Here is a 12,261-nt window from a genome sequence, read left to right on the forward strand (position 1 = left end):
TTTAAAAAACAGTAATGCCATATATAAAGCAAAGCTCTCCAAAATTTGAAAAGAACTCTATTTTTTTTAAACTTCTATAATTATTTATAAAAAATATTACTTTGAAACTTTAACTGTGTAAAATTTTGGTAAGAAATTATCACACGCAAACTAACATACACTGAGCAACAATTCACACAATATAGACAGTAGTGCCCCAACAAACACAAATCAACATTGGTGACCCCTAAAAACTTAACAAAATTAGGGAAAACATTAAAACTTACAGTAATGCAGACAGAGAAAAAAACTCATATCAGCAGGTTATATTCACTAATAGCTTGAACCCTTAAATCCAACCATAAGCACAAGCAGCAGAATATACCCCTTTAGTTGAAACTGATAGAGACCTGTAGCATTATCGTGATTTAAATGGAGTTAAAACATTCTTTAATACAGAGTAGATCTGACATTTTCTTGTGCCCTTCAAATTACACCTAGTTAGAACACCGTTGACTTTTAACAATTTTCAATCGATCAATCTAGGAAACCTAAACAGAGACCCAATTAAGCAGCGGAAACTTAATGTTGGCAGTAATCTTGGCATATCCATCCTTAATCGCCAAATCCATCTTACGCAAGGTTGCTACCGTTACAGGAAATCTTTCTGATAATACTCTAGCAGCAAATAATCCGGGGCTTCCGTATCCAATCCACTCAAAATTCCATCGGCCTTCCAGAAATGGAGATGTTGTTGGACGAGGTGTTGGATTAAGCCTCTCGAGACCAATGATTCTCTCATTCACATCAATCTTTTGCATATCAGTTCTTTGTCCAGCAGTTAGTGCCTCAAACCCTCCGGTATTTTTGAAAGCGAGAAGTAACGATTATTTGGCAGGTAACCTTTCCATTTCCTTAGCATAAGTAGCAGAAGCTCCCTGAACCGAAGGAGTCTGCTGCACCATTGCTCGGCAAACTTCAAATCTCTTACCGATTAACTTCACATTTCGATTCGACAACTTGGCACAAAACACAGGCAAAATGATTACAAAAGGGCGAGAAAAGGAGGACGAAGAAGATAGGCTGGGAATTGAAGGAAGAATGGCTTGAATTGCACAACAAGCCATTGATTGGAATTAGAATCCGGTAGTAAACCCTAATTGGACAGATTGAGGAAATTGATTAAGAATTGAATCTCTGGTGAGGATATAGAATGAATAGCAGTAGCATATACTACTAACTCAGCAGAAAGAAAAAAAGCGGTGTATGGAGGAACAAAAAGAACCAGGAAACCAGAATCAGTCAGTTACCAACAAGAACATTGTGACATTCATCAAATTCGGGCCTCGATTTGTCTTCGTGTTGTAAACTTTCATATTGTACACCCGACTCAACATTTTTGTTTCCTTATTTAATTATTATATAATATTATTATATTTTTCGATCACAAATAAATCAATGATTTTCATATTATAGTGTCGTTAAAATAAACATAATGGGTTTAAAATGATTTCCGTAAACTCGTTATACACTTGGGAAACCTTTAAACTCGTTTTAAATCATTTATTGAAACTTAAGGGGGGTATTTTGAAAATATATAATATATATATAAACAAAAAAAAAACCCTAACCCTTATCTCTTTCAATCAACCGCCCCCCACCCTGTAGTTGTTTTCCGGCGAACCTCGGCGAGCTCCGGCGACATCCGACGCCAGCTCCGGCTACCCATCTCCCCTTCACCGACACCACCGCCCCTCACCATCACCTCCTGACTATTTCCCCCTTTCCCCCTCGACTTTCCGGCGGCCAGACACCACCTCCGTACTCTCTCTCTCTCTTTCTCTCTTCGTCTCTCTCTTCGGGTCTCTCACTCTCCCCTTGCTGTTCTCTCTCTCTATCTCTCTCTCTCTCACGCTCCGTTCTCTTGCTCCGTCTCTCTCCTTCTCCGGGCCGTTTTTCCGGCGCACCTCCGGTGGCCGGAATCAGCTCCGGCGACCCGCTGTTCTTAATCTCCGGCTTCTATTCTTCATCTCCGACTTCAAATTCAGGTATAAATAGGTAGTGTGCGACTTTCAATTTAACTATCAACTAATCGAGCTAATAAGATCTGGGTTAATTTATTATGGGAATGATTATGTTCAAGTTTAAGGTTTAAAACTAACTTTTTCCTAAATCCTAACTAGATGTTTCGTTTAGAGCAGTCGGTTGGTTCGTGTGCGTTAAACTTGAGGTCACGGGTTCGATTTCCCACCGTGACCAACTTTGGTTCGTTTTTGTTAACAAGTTATCCAAGTTAATATTATTATTTTTATTAACATTATATTTATTATCTAGATTTTAATAATTATTATTTTTATTACTATTATTATTATTGTTGTTATTAGTATCTTTAACAAAACAATTTTTATTTTTATTATTATTATTATCATTATTTTCATAATTAATAAATCTTTATTATTATGATTATTATTATTATCTTTATCATTATGATTATTAAGGAATATTATTAAAATCTAATATTGTTAATATTATCCATTTGTTTTATCGAACCGAGACCCATGTCGGGCCTAGTTAGCATTTAACGTAATCATCACTCGAGTTATATCTTTTATCACTATTACTACTATTATTAAAATGTTATAAGTATTAGTTATTATTAATATGGCACATATAATTATTATTATAATAATAATTATTTTTATTAAAACTTATAAATCTATTAATAACGTTTCAACAATAAAGTAATAATTGTTATACTTATTATTACTACTATTATTATTAGTTTTAACTACAATTCTCAATTGGTAGTATTACTATGTATTATTATCATTACCATCTTATATATTTATATATATATATATATATATAACATATTCTAAAATCATTATTATCATTTCTTTTTTTAACATTAATAATATTATTAAAAACTTTATTATCAATTCATTTTATAAAACCGAACTCTTGATTTAAACCCGTCTTGTGTCTATTTAATATTGGGTTAGTTATTTAAAAGCCCAAATAAAATGATATTATTTTATATTAAATTACCAATTAAGTACGAGTCCCTGATCGTTAACAAATTTACCTGTAACCCGATTAACAACCGAACCTTCTCGTTCAATGTTTCAAATGTAGTTTTAACTAAAGTTCAAGTTCATTAATATACTTAATTTATTCGTTTTCATTTAGCTTTCATGTTGGATTCGTTCATTTCGTTCGCAAGCTTTCTACATTTCGATCATTTATTATTTCTCGATTCGTCAATTGAGGTGAGTACATTTCATCCCCCGCTTTCCCTTTTATGTTTTGGGGGTAACATGCATATTTATTCAAAACAAGAATGATTTATTATACACTTTTCTCAAACCACAAACTTTAGGGAATATGATACTTGGAATAGTTGCTCTTTTGTGTGTTATATGCCTCATATGCTTTACGTGCACGAGTGTTTATTTTTATGTTGTTGTTGAGTCTCATTAAGTATGATCATACGCTCCCCTAACTACTTAGCCTTGTGCTAGTACAATAGGGCCTCATTATCCGAGTATGTCGGTTGTTACCGAGTAGAAAGGATCCTCATTTACATATGTTTTATATGCCACGATTGATACTTTTATTTTTAGTCTCATATACGTTTGTGGATTTCGCTCATATTATATATACTCAAACTATGAAATTGCTCACCAACATACGTGTTGACAAAATATTATTTTATGCATTGTTACAGGTTTGACTTTTATCGACTTAATGACTTGACAAAAAACGTTACCAAGAATATTAGGATATTAGTAAACCAAACAATATATTTGTTTACTTGTGTTCAATTTGTTTGCATGACCAAGATGTGTTGTTTATTGATTTGTGAAATAAATGGGTTGATTAAATATCGTCACTTTAATAGTGTCTTGTGTTTCGGCAATCGGTTGCACTCCGGCATGTTCCGCCTTTGGTCGGGGTGTGACAGATTGGTATCAGAGCCACAAGACTATAGGATATGTGGTTAGACGTAACGACCTAGTATAGTCTTTACTTTAGGGTCCTTATACGTGTTGCCTATACGTGTTTACCCTACTTGATTGTTCAATACACTTGTTTATTTATATACTTATTTATTTATCAAATCTTAAATATACACATACACACACTTTCATAGTACTCCAAGGTATCCTTACCTTAAAACGCAAAAACATTAGTTTTTATTGTGTTTTATGGATCACGAGCTTAACTTGGATCCTGGTGTTTCAAATCTCCTAAAAGATTGTCTCATATGAGATGACCACCTTAAGTAGTCGAATGCGAGCGTTTCGTCCGCCATCCTAATTTTTGGTGTTAAAACAATAGAACTACGGTGATTTCGTGGACTAGTGTTTTGACATGACATTGTATTCTGATTTAATATTTTTATTACAATCGTTATTTAAGTCGAAGACATGAAAAAGAAGCGGTGGTACGTGCACATGTTTAGACCCCAATATGGTATTTTTTTTTGTTATGAAGGTTTTTAGTGCCGGAATATCAAGTCATGGTGGTTCATGCACGATTTTTCCGCCTTAAAATCTTAAAACATTATTATTACATTTCAAGAATTTAAACCATTTTTTCTTCATTTTGTTATAAATCCTTATCACAAGTCTTTATTTATAAATGTTATATTTTTCTTATTGTTAATAATTCTTTTATATCTCGATTTTATATGGTAAACTTTTATACCATTTCTCATTTTGATTTCACGATGATTTTTATTACAAATTTCGTTCATTATGATGTCTTCGATATAAGTTAAATATATATATAATCATATTAAGAAGGTTTTTATAATAAATTTCACCTCAACTTTTCAAGTAAATTTCCTATTGTATAAACTTTAAATTGTCTATAAGGTCCTTGTATAAAAAAATATATAAAATTTTATTTTTATAAATATTCCGTTTATTTTGGACGATCACTTCAAAATTTTAGTTATTTAAACCTCTCACGACATTTTTTTAATTATACTACATTATATAATACACGTGGTAAAAATAAATAAATAAATAATTTTCGCTACCCAAATTTATTTTCATAACAACTTTCATCATGCAATCTTTGGTTCGTTATAATTTTTCGCAAAAAAAAAATAAAAAAAATACATCATACGATTTTCCGCATTTTAAAATTCTTATGATAGTTTTGCCATGATTTCTCAAGAAAGTCACAAACTTATAGCTTGTAATCTTCTTGAAACTCTCATGCAAAAACTTCATAGAAATTTTACTTTAAATACTAGAATCGTTTGCTCGTGATATCTCGATTTACAATGCCGGTCATTTTAACTTACCATGATACTTTCGTCACGCGATATTAAGTAACGAACTTTGTAAAAAAAAATTCATTACCCAACCTTTTATTCCCAAAAACGACATCCATAATTTAATATTGAGACCTCATAACAAATTTTAACATTTAATTTACGTATTTTAAATTTCCTCATAAGCAAAAAAAAATTATTTTAATCTTTGTAATTTTTTTTTGTGTAATTCACACGCCCGGATATAAAAATAAATAAATAAATAAATAAATAAAACAAAAAATTCTATTTATATAGTATATATATTAACGTGTATTTTAATTATTAAAATTTTCATGGACATTCCAAATATTATTTATAAATTATGATATTTTCAATGAGTAAAAAAAAACCTCTCTAAACGCAACCACAAGTTCCCAAACAAACGCATTCCGTCTCGAACTCCACCTTATATCAAACCACCTTTCCATTTCAAAAGTTTTCCGAGCACTCAAATCTTTTCTCAATGTGAACGAAACCTAACAAATCAACGCTTTATCCCCACCTACCCAAACCCCATGCAAGTCCAAGATATACAAAAAAAAAATCAACTCAGCAAAAATCCCTAAATACCGACACTTTCACGCCATAAAACCTATCAAACTCACTATCCAAATACTTCAAAGACACCGACAAACACACTCACGAATGTTTCGAACATATACAAGCCAAATTTTACCCAACTATGACTTAAATCCTTCAACCCATGCTATGTTAATTTAACAAACCATATCGCCACACCGTTCATATCCAACCATAGAGTTTGATATAAAAATAGCAACCCAAACACTCCTTACTAAATGTAGGTTCCTGGACGGATCGTACACGGGATGTCGCTAACAACGCAGGTGCGGAATCCCTGCGTAGGTAGATACGAGTGTAGAGTATGTAGAGATCGAACACACAAGCAATAAACCAAACACGTTATATTGATAACAAACACGTGACCCGAGGTCACTATTACAGACAATGACACGTAACACACGAAGTGAACAGCTGAAACGAAAACCCTAAACGACCAACCCTAACTGTTTCGGCTGAAACAGTATATAAACATGACAACTTCGCCATAGGCGAAGTTGTCAATAACTTCGCTGATTCAACAAGTTCGCCAGAGCGAACTTGTTGACAACTTCGCGTGTTACAAATATAAACATAATCAAAACATAATTGCATTACAGACTCGATTACAAATGCTAGACTATGAACTACTGACACACATGTACCAACAGACTCCCCCTTGGCAGTAGCTTCATATCTTGATATTCAAATCTTGAGTCTTGTAATCTTGCATCTCTACCCATGCGCTCCTTCTCTAACACATACCGACACCACCCGTTGATATTTCCTAGCTTGATCCTTCCAAGCAGGAATGTAGAAGATATTCTTCTCGTTGAGCATTTTCAGATCAGCCTGCGATAGATTAACAAGATGCATCGGGTCGTAAACCCTAAGCACTTCTTGTTCATCCTCATCTTCCATAACCGCCTCCGCTGTCTCACAGTCCACGAACCACCATTTTAGGTCTTTGAGCACGTCCTTGGGCATGAGCTTCATCGGTACTTCTTTAAGGCACCGGATCGGTTTATATTTCATAACCATCCAAGGTTTTCCATCAACTCTCAGACCTCTATCCTTGTCTTCGACAAGTTTCCCCTTTTGTGGTTTCAGTAGCTCAAACTTTTTCTCTTTAACGCACTCCTTCCACACGATCTTCGCAATGATTCTAGCCATGTTGTCTTCACTTCTGTTTATCAATCCCAATCTGGCTAAATCTTTTACTTCACATTCTGGCAGTGTGTTTAGAGATCTCAACTTTCTCTGGAAGTACTGAATGCCATCGTATCTCTTGATCACGAAGAGCCGCAGCTGCTCGTCGTATAACCAGCAGATAATACCTTTCTTGGCTTCCGCGTATCCCTTAATATTGTAACTTTTTCTGAACATCTTAGGGACCGCCGGCTTCTTCGTCTTTACGAACCAGTGGGCACAACCCTCCTTCCATTTCGGTTGTTCCTCCCACTCAGCATCTTCCTCCGCGTTCTCATCACCCAACTCTGGTCTCTCAACCTCCGGAATCTCGTGTTCCACGGAGTCATCAACAATCTCCCCTTCCTCTAACACGTTTTCAACCGTAATCTGCTCTCCAATCCTCTCGATCTCATCAACTGGCAGCACATCATCTTCAATCATAAACTCATCATCCTCCTCATCCAACTCTTTCAACGTATCTATAACATCTTCAACATCAGCATCATCATCCACATCTACAACGTCGTCACCGGCTGCACTTGTAGACTCCCCCTCAGCTGTGGAAGCCCCAAGAGCCTGAGAGGTTCTTGGCAGCTCACCACATGCACCTTCCGGTGTAATGGTGTTAAGACGTAAAGCTCGTCCATGAACACGTAACACAAAGGTGAAAGACTTGGTTTTGAAGGTTCGACGACCCGAGGTCTCGAACCGGGTAAAACTATAACGAACGAGTAAGTTTGGGAATGATATTGACAACACATACCACGAGTATAATAGAAACTGGAAACACAAAGATCGAAAACGAAAAGGATGATAAGATCGTCGGAACTATGCTCTGAAAATAAGTTCGCTGTGGTTTTGACAATAATGAACTGTTCCAGTTTTAAAAGCCTTATATAGGGCAGAGTTGGTTCAGGCGAAGTTACGCTTAACTTCGCCTAGGCGAAGTTAAGCACAACTTCGCCGAATTCAACAACTTCGCCCGTAATTTCAAAATCAGCCCTTTAAGTTTGAAGAATCTTGCACTTAACATTAGAAGTTTCCAAAAAGAGTTAAACAAATATGATCAAGACCCAGTAACCAACGATAAATTAATATAACTACAAAAACAGAAAAACTTATAAAATTTTAACGAAATAAGGGATCAAATTTCAGTCTAGTCAGGGACCACTACGTTTTAGACAAGATCCCAACAGGAATCATACTAACTATGTGACTGTCACTTGGATCCGTGTTTAGCTGTATTATGACATAGAGAAACAGGTTGTAAGCATGTAAATAACTTAAATGGTTTTCATCGTTTCTGTGATACGGATTAAGGTTCAGTTAAGCTCAAAATTTTAAATGGGCAACAACTCAGAGATAATGATGTCTTCTATCTATTCTCAAAGCGTATTTGGCTATACCCAAGTCACCCCGAATTGACTTCGACCCATAGTGTCTGATTAACTTGTATATACTCGTTGTCTGCTTCCCGTTCTCTTCTTACTCCAGAATTGAGAAGTCTTGATTGTTACTATGTCTCATAAGTACTAAAAAATTATACATATATAATAAATTTTTTTTTTTTTTAAACCAAACATTCTTATTGACTTCGGAGTACTAAACCACTGCAAGTCCCGAATCTGGATCACTGCAGTGTCTTGAAATGCTTTCTTCACGGGAATCAGAACACTCACGGGCTCGTGTATGACTGGGTAGTTGCTTTTCTGCCTATCCTTCGAAAAGATATGTATGAAGACATACAAAACTCTTAAGGAGTTTCCACGTAAATTCGAGTAGTTTAAGTTAGTATCACATACACTTTTACGCACCATAAAAATTACCATGACATACAATGACTGTTCTAAAGCCTTTTAAGCCTAATAACTTCACTAGTTAAGCACACACAATCAGTATATATATCATTTTCCAAGGTTGGATCAATTTTCTGTTAAACACAGCAAAGAACTTCTTACGAAGTATTAGACTTGAAAAGTAATTTCATTTCCCAGTAAAATTTTGATTTCAATCGCCCCGATCACGTCAAAGTCGTCAGGTAAACGGCAATCCTGAAGATCCAATGGATCAACTGGACCGACCACATACAAGTATGTGTCCTTCTTACTAAGAATGACCGACTAATTTTCAGCAACTGAAGAACACACGTCATAACTGCCCCGGTCACTTTCAGTCTTCCGGTTAATGGCTAACCTCATTCTCTAAGTCGAAACGAGGACCAAAACATATCCGAGGATATGTCCATCAAACTGAGGTAACCGACTAATTTTAAGCAATAATGACACAAATTTTTTTTTTTTTTTTTTTTTTAAATAAACACAAAGGCATGGTTACTCGGGATTGATCATCCCGTTCAGCTCAATTAGGTTTTGAAATCTTGATTTATCAAACGCTTTTGTAAACAAGTCAGCAAAATTTTCAAGTGTATCAACTTTTTCGATCTTGATCAGTTTCTTCTCAGCACAATCCCGTATGAAGTGATGATGAATGTCAATATGCTTAGTTTTACTGTGCTTCACGGGATTGTTAATTACTGAGATGGCGGCAGTGTTATCAATTAAAATAGGAGTGGGTAAGAAATTCAGACCATAGTCGCGTAATTGTTGCTGAATCCACAAAACCTGAGAGCAGCAGTTGGATGCTGCCATGTATTCAGCTTCGCATGTTGAAATTGCAACTGATGTCTTTTTCTTGCACTGCCAGGAAACTAATCTTCCTCCAAGAAACTGACAGCCTCCTGTTGTTGACTTCCGACTCTGATTGCATCCCCCATAATCAGAATCTGTATATGCCACCAGTTCAACGTCTCCTCCCTTTGGGTACCACAACCCTAGTTTCGGCTTGCCTCTGAGATACCGCAAAATCCTCTTCACACCTTTCATGTGAGATTCCTTTGGGTTTGCCTGAAAATGAGCACAAAGACAAACAGCAAACATTATATCAGGCCTAGAAGCAGTTAAATACATTAAAGAACCTATTATCGCCCGATACAGAGTTGGGTCCACATCTGCGTCACCATCTGATTCAGCACCCAATTTGTGATTGACGCAGATTGGAGTATCATATGGAGAACTGTCCTCCATCTTGAATCTTTTCAGCACATCATGAACGTACTTCGTTTGATGAATGAACATCCCGTCCTTCTTCTGATCAACCTGCAATCCTAGAAAGAAAGTTAGTTCACCCATAGCACTCATCTCGAATCGTTTCTTCATGACAGCCTCAAAATCCTGACACATGGATACTCTTGATGCAGCAAAAATGATATCATCCACGTAGACTTGAACCAGTAGGAAGTCACATCCTTCTCTCTTCACAAACAACGTACTGTCAATCAATCCCCTTTCAAAACCATTTTCCAGCAAGTAGTCCGATAACGTTGAATACCAGGCACGAGGTGCCTGATGTAACCCATATAACGCCTTGCTCAACCTGTATACGTGATCAGGAAAGTCTGGGTCAGGAAAACCCGGAGGTTGCTCAACATACACAACCTCATCAACTTTCCCGTTTAGAAACGCGCTCTTCACATCCAACTGAAATACCTTAATCTTTTTAAATGCAGCAAACGCCAAAAGCAATCGAATCGCTTCTAACCGGGCGACAGGAGCGAACACCTCATTGTAATCAATACCCTCTTGCTGATTAAAACCTTTAACAACCAGCCTCGCCTTATTTCTTACGATAATCCCCTTATCATCTCTCTTACACTTGAACACCCATTTTGTGCCTATAGCATGCACATTCTTTGGTTTTTCAACCAAAGTCCAAACTTCCATTTTCTTGAACTGAGCCAACTCTTCTTGCATGGCTTCGACCCACGAGCTGTCCTTTAAAGCCATTTGATAGTTCTTTGGTTCAATTTGGCTTATAAAGCAGGAGTACAAACATTCGTTCATTATACCCGTTTCTTTAATGCTTGTATAAACACATGTGTGCTCATTCAAGCTACTTCTGGTTTGAACACTGGAGGACACATCACCTATAATATTCTCCAATGGGTGATCTTTGTGAATTCTCGTGGTCGGAACAGCACCGACATGCAAATTATCTTCCAAATTTGAAGAGATCTCATCTATGGTTGTTTCTGGCTGAGAGTGAAAAGGATTAATAAACTCTTCTTCAGTTGAGGCCGCAGGGGTATCGATAGGGTTTGATGTGGAAGGTTGAGATTTCTCAAACATCTGATGTTGCAATAGATTCTCTTCCTCATCAAGTATCATCTTCGTCACAGCTCTTTCGTCTTCTTCAGAAATTTCCAAATCAGGTACGTTAAACGACTTAAAAAGTTTAACATAGTCGAAAAGCTCAGCAGGTCCATTGCTTGGTTTTGGCGGTTGGTAACTAGTAATGTCGGTGTTACAAACCACCTCCACCTTGCAAGTCGACGTATTGAAGACCCGTCTGTTGGGAGTCCCAACAACATAACCGACTAGGATTCACTCATCGGCTACTTCACCAAATTTTGAATTAGTCTTCAAAATCGAACAAGGAGACCCAAATGGTTCAAGACCGCACAAGTTGGGCTTCCTTCCGTGCATAAGCTCGTAACAAGTTTTTCCAAGTCTCTTAACGGTTAACACCCTATTCAGAACATAGCAGGCTGTAGCAACTGCTTCAGCCCAGAACATCACAGGAAGCTTCGAGTCTGCCAGCATAGTTCTGGCTCCTTCAATTAACGTTCGGTTCTTCCTTTCAGCCACTCCATTCTGTTGTGGAGTATACGGAGCGCTGTATTGATGTTCAATTCCCTTCTGAAGACAGAAGATTTCCATTTCAAAGTTCTTGAACTCTGTCCCATTGTCGCTTCTGATGTATTTAACTGATTTACTCATGACGTTCTCAACTTTTGTAATTAGATTCTTCACCATCTGAGTTGTCTCGTCTTTTGTTTTCAGAAAATATACCCACGAGTATCGCGAGTAGTCATCAGTTATCACCAAGCAGTAAGAAGTACCACCTAGACTTTTTACATTCACTGGACCGAAGAGATCCATATGAAGTAGTTCTAGAGTACCGGCAATAGAATTAATCTTCTTGGTGAGATGGGATTTCTTGTGTTGCTTTCCCTTCTTGCATGCTATACATTTGTCTTCAAAGTTAAAACTTTTAAGGGAATGCCCATCACAAGCCCATTCTTGACAATGAAGTTCATCTTCCGAAGATGAATATGTCCCATTCTCCTGTGCCATAATTATGATTCT

General features: G+C 36.5%; 1 pseudogene; it reads right to left on the bottom strand.

The window, feature by feature from the left end:
- Positions 1-530: 530 nt before the first annotated feature.
- LOC143572184 (putative plastid-lipid-associated protein 13, chloroplastic pseudogene) lies at positions 531-1,187 on the bottom strand (annotated as a pseudogene).
- Between the last annotated feature and the right edge of the window lie 11,074 nt (positions 1,188-12,261).

Source organism: Bidens hawaiensis, unplaced genomic scaffold (assembly GCF_021521415.1).
Source record: "Bidens hawaiensis isolate Kalapana, Puna unplaced genomic scaffold, B.hawaiensis_p1.1 tig00025763_1, whole genome shotgun sequence".
Taxonomy (NCBI): domain Eukaryota; kingdom Viridiplantae; phylum Streptophyta; class Magnoliopsida; order Asterales; family Asteraceae; genus Bidens; species Bidens hawaiensis.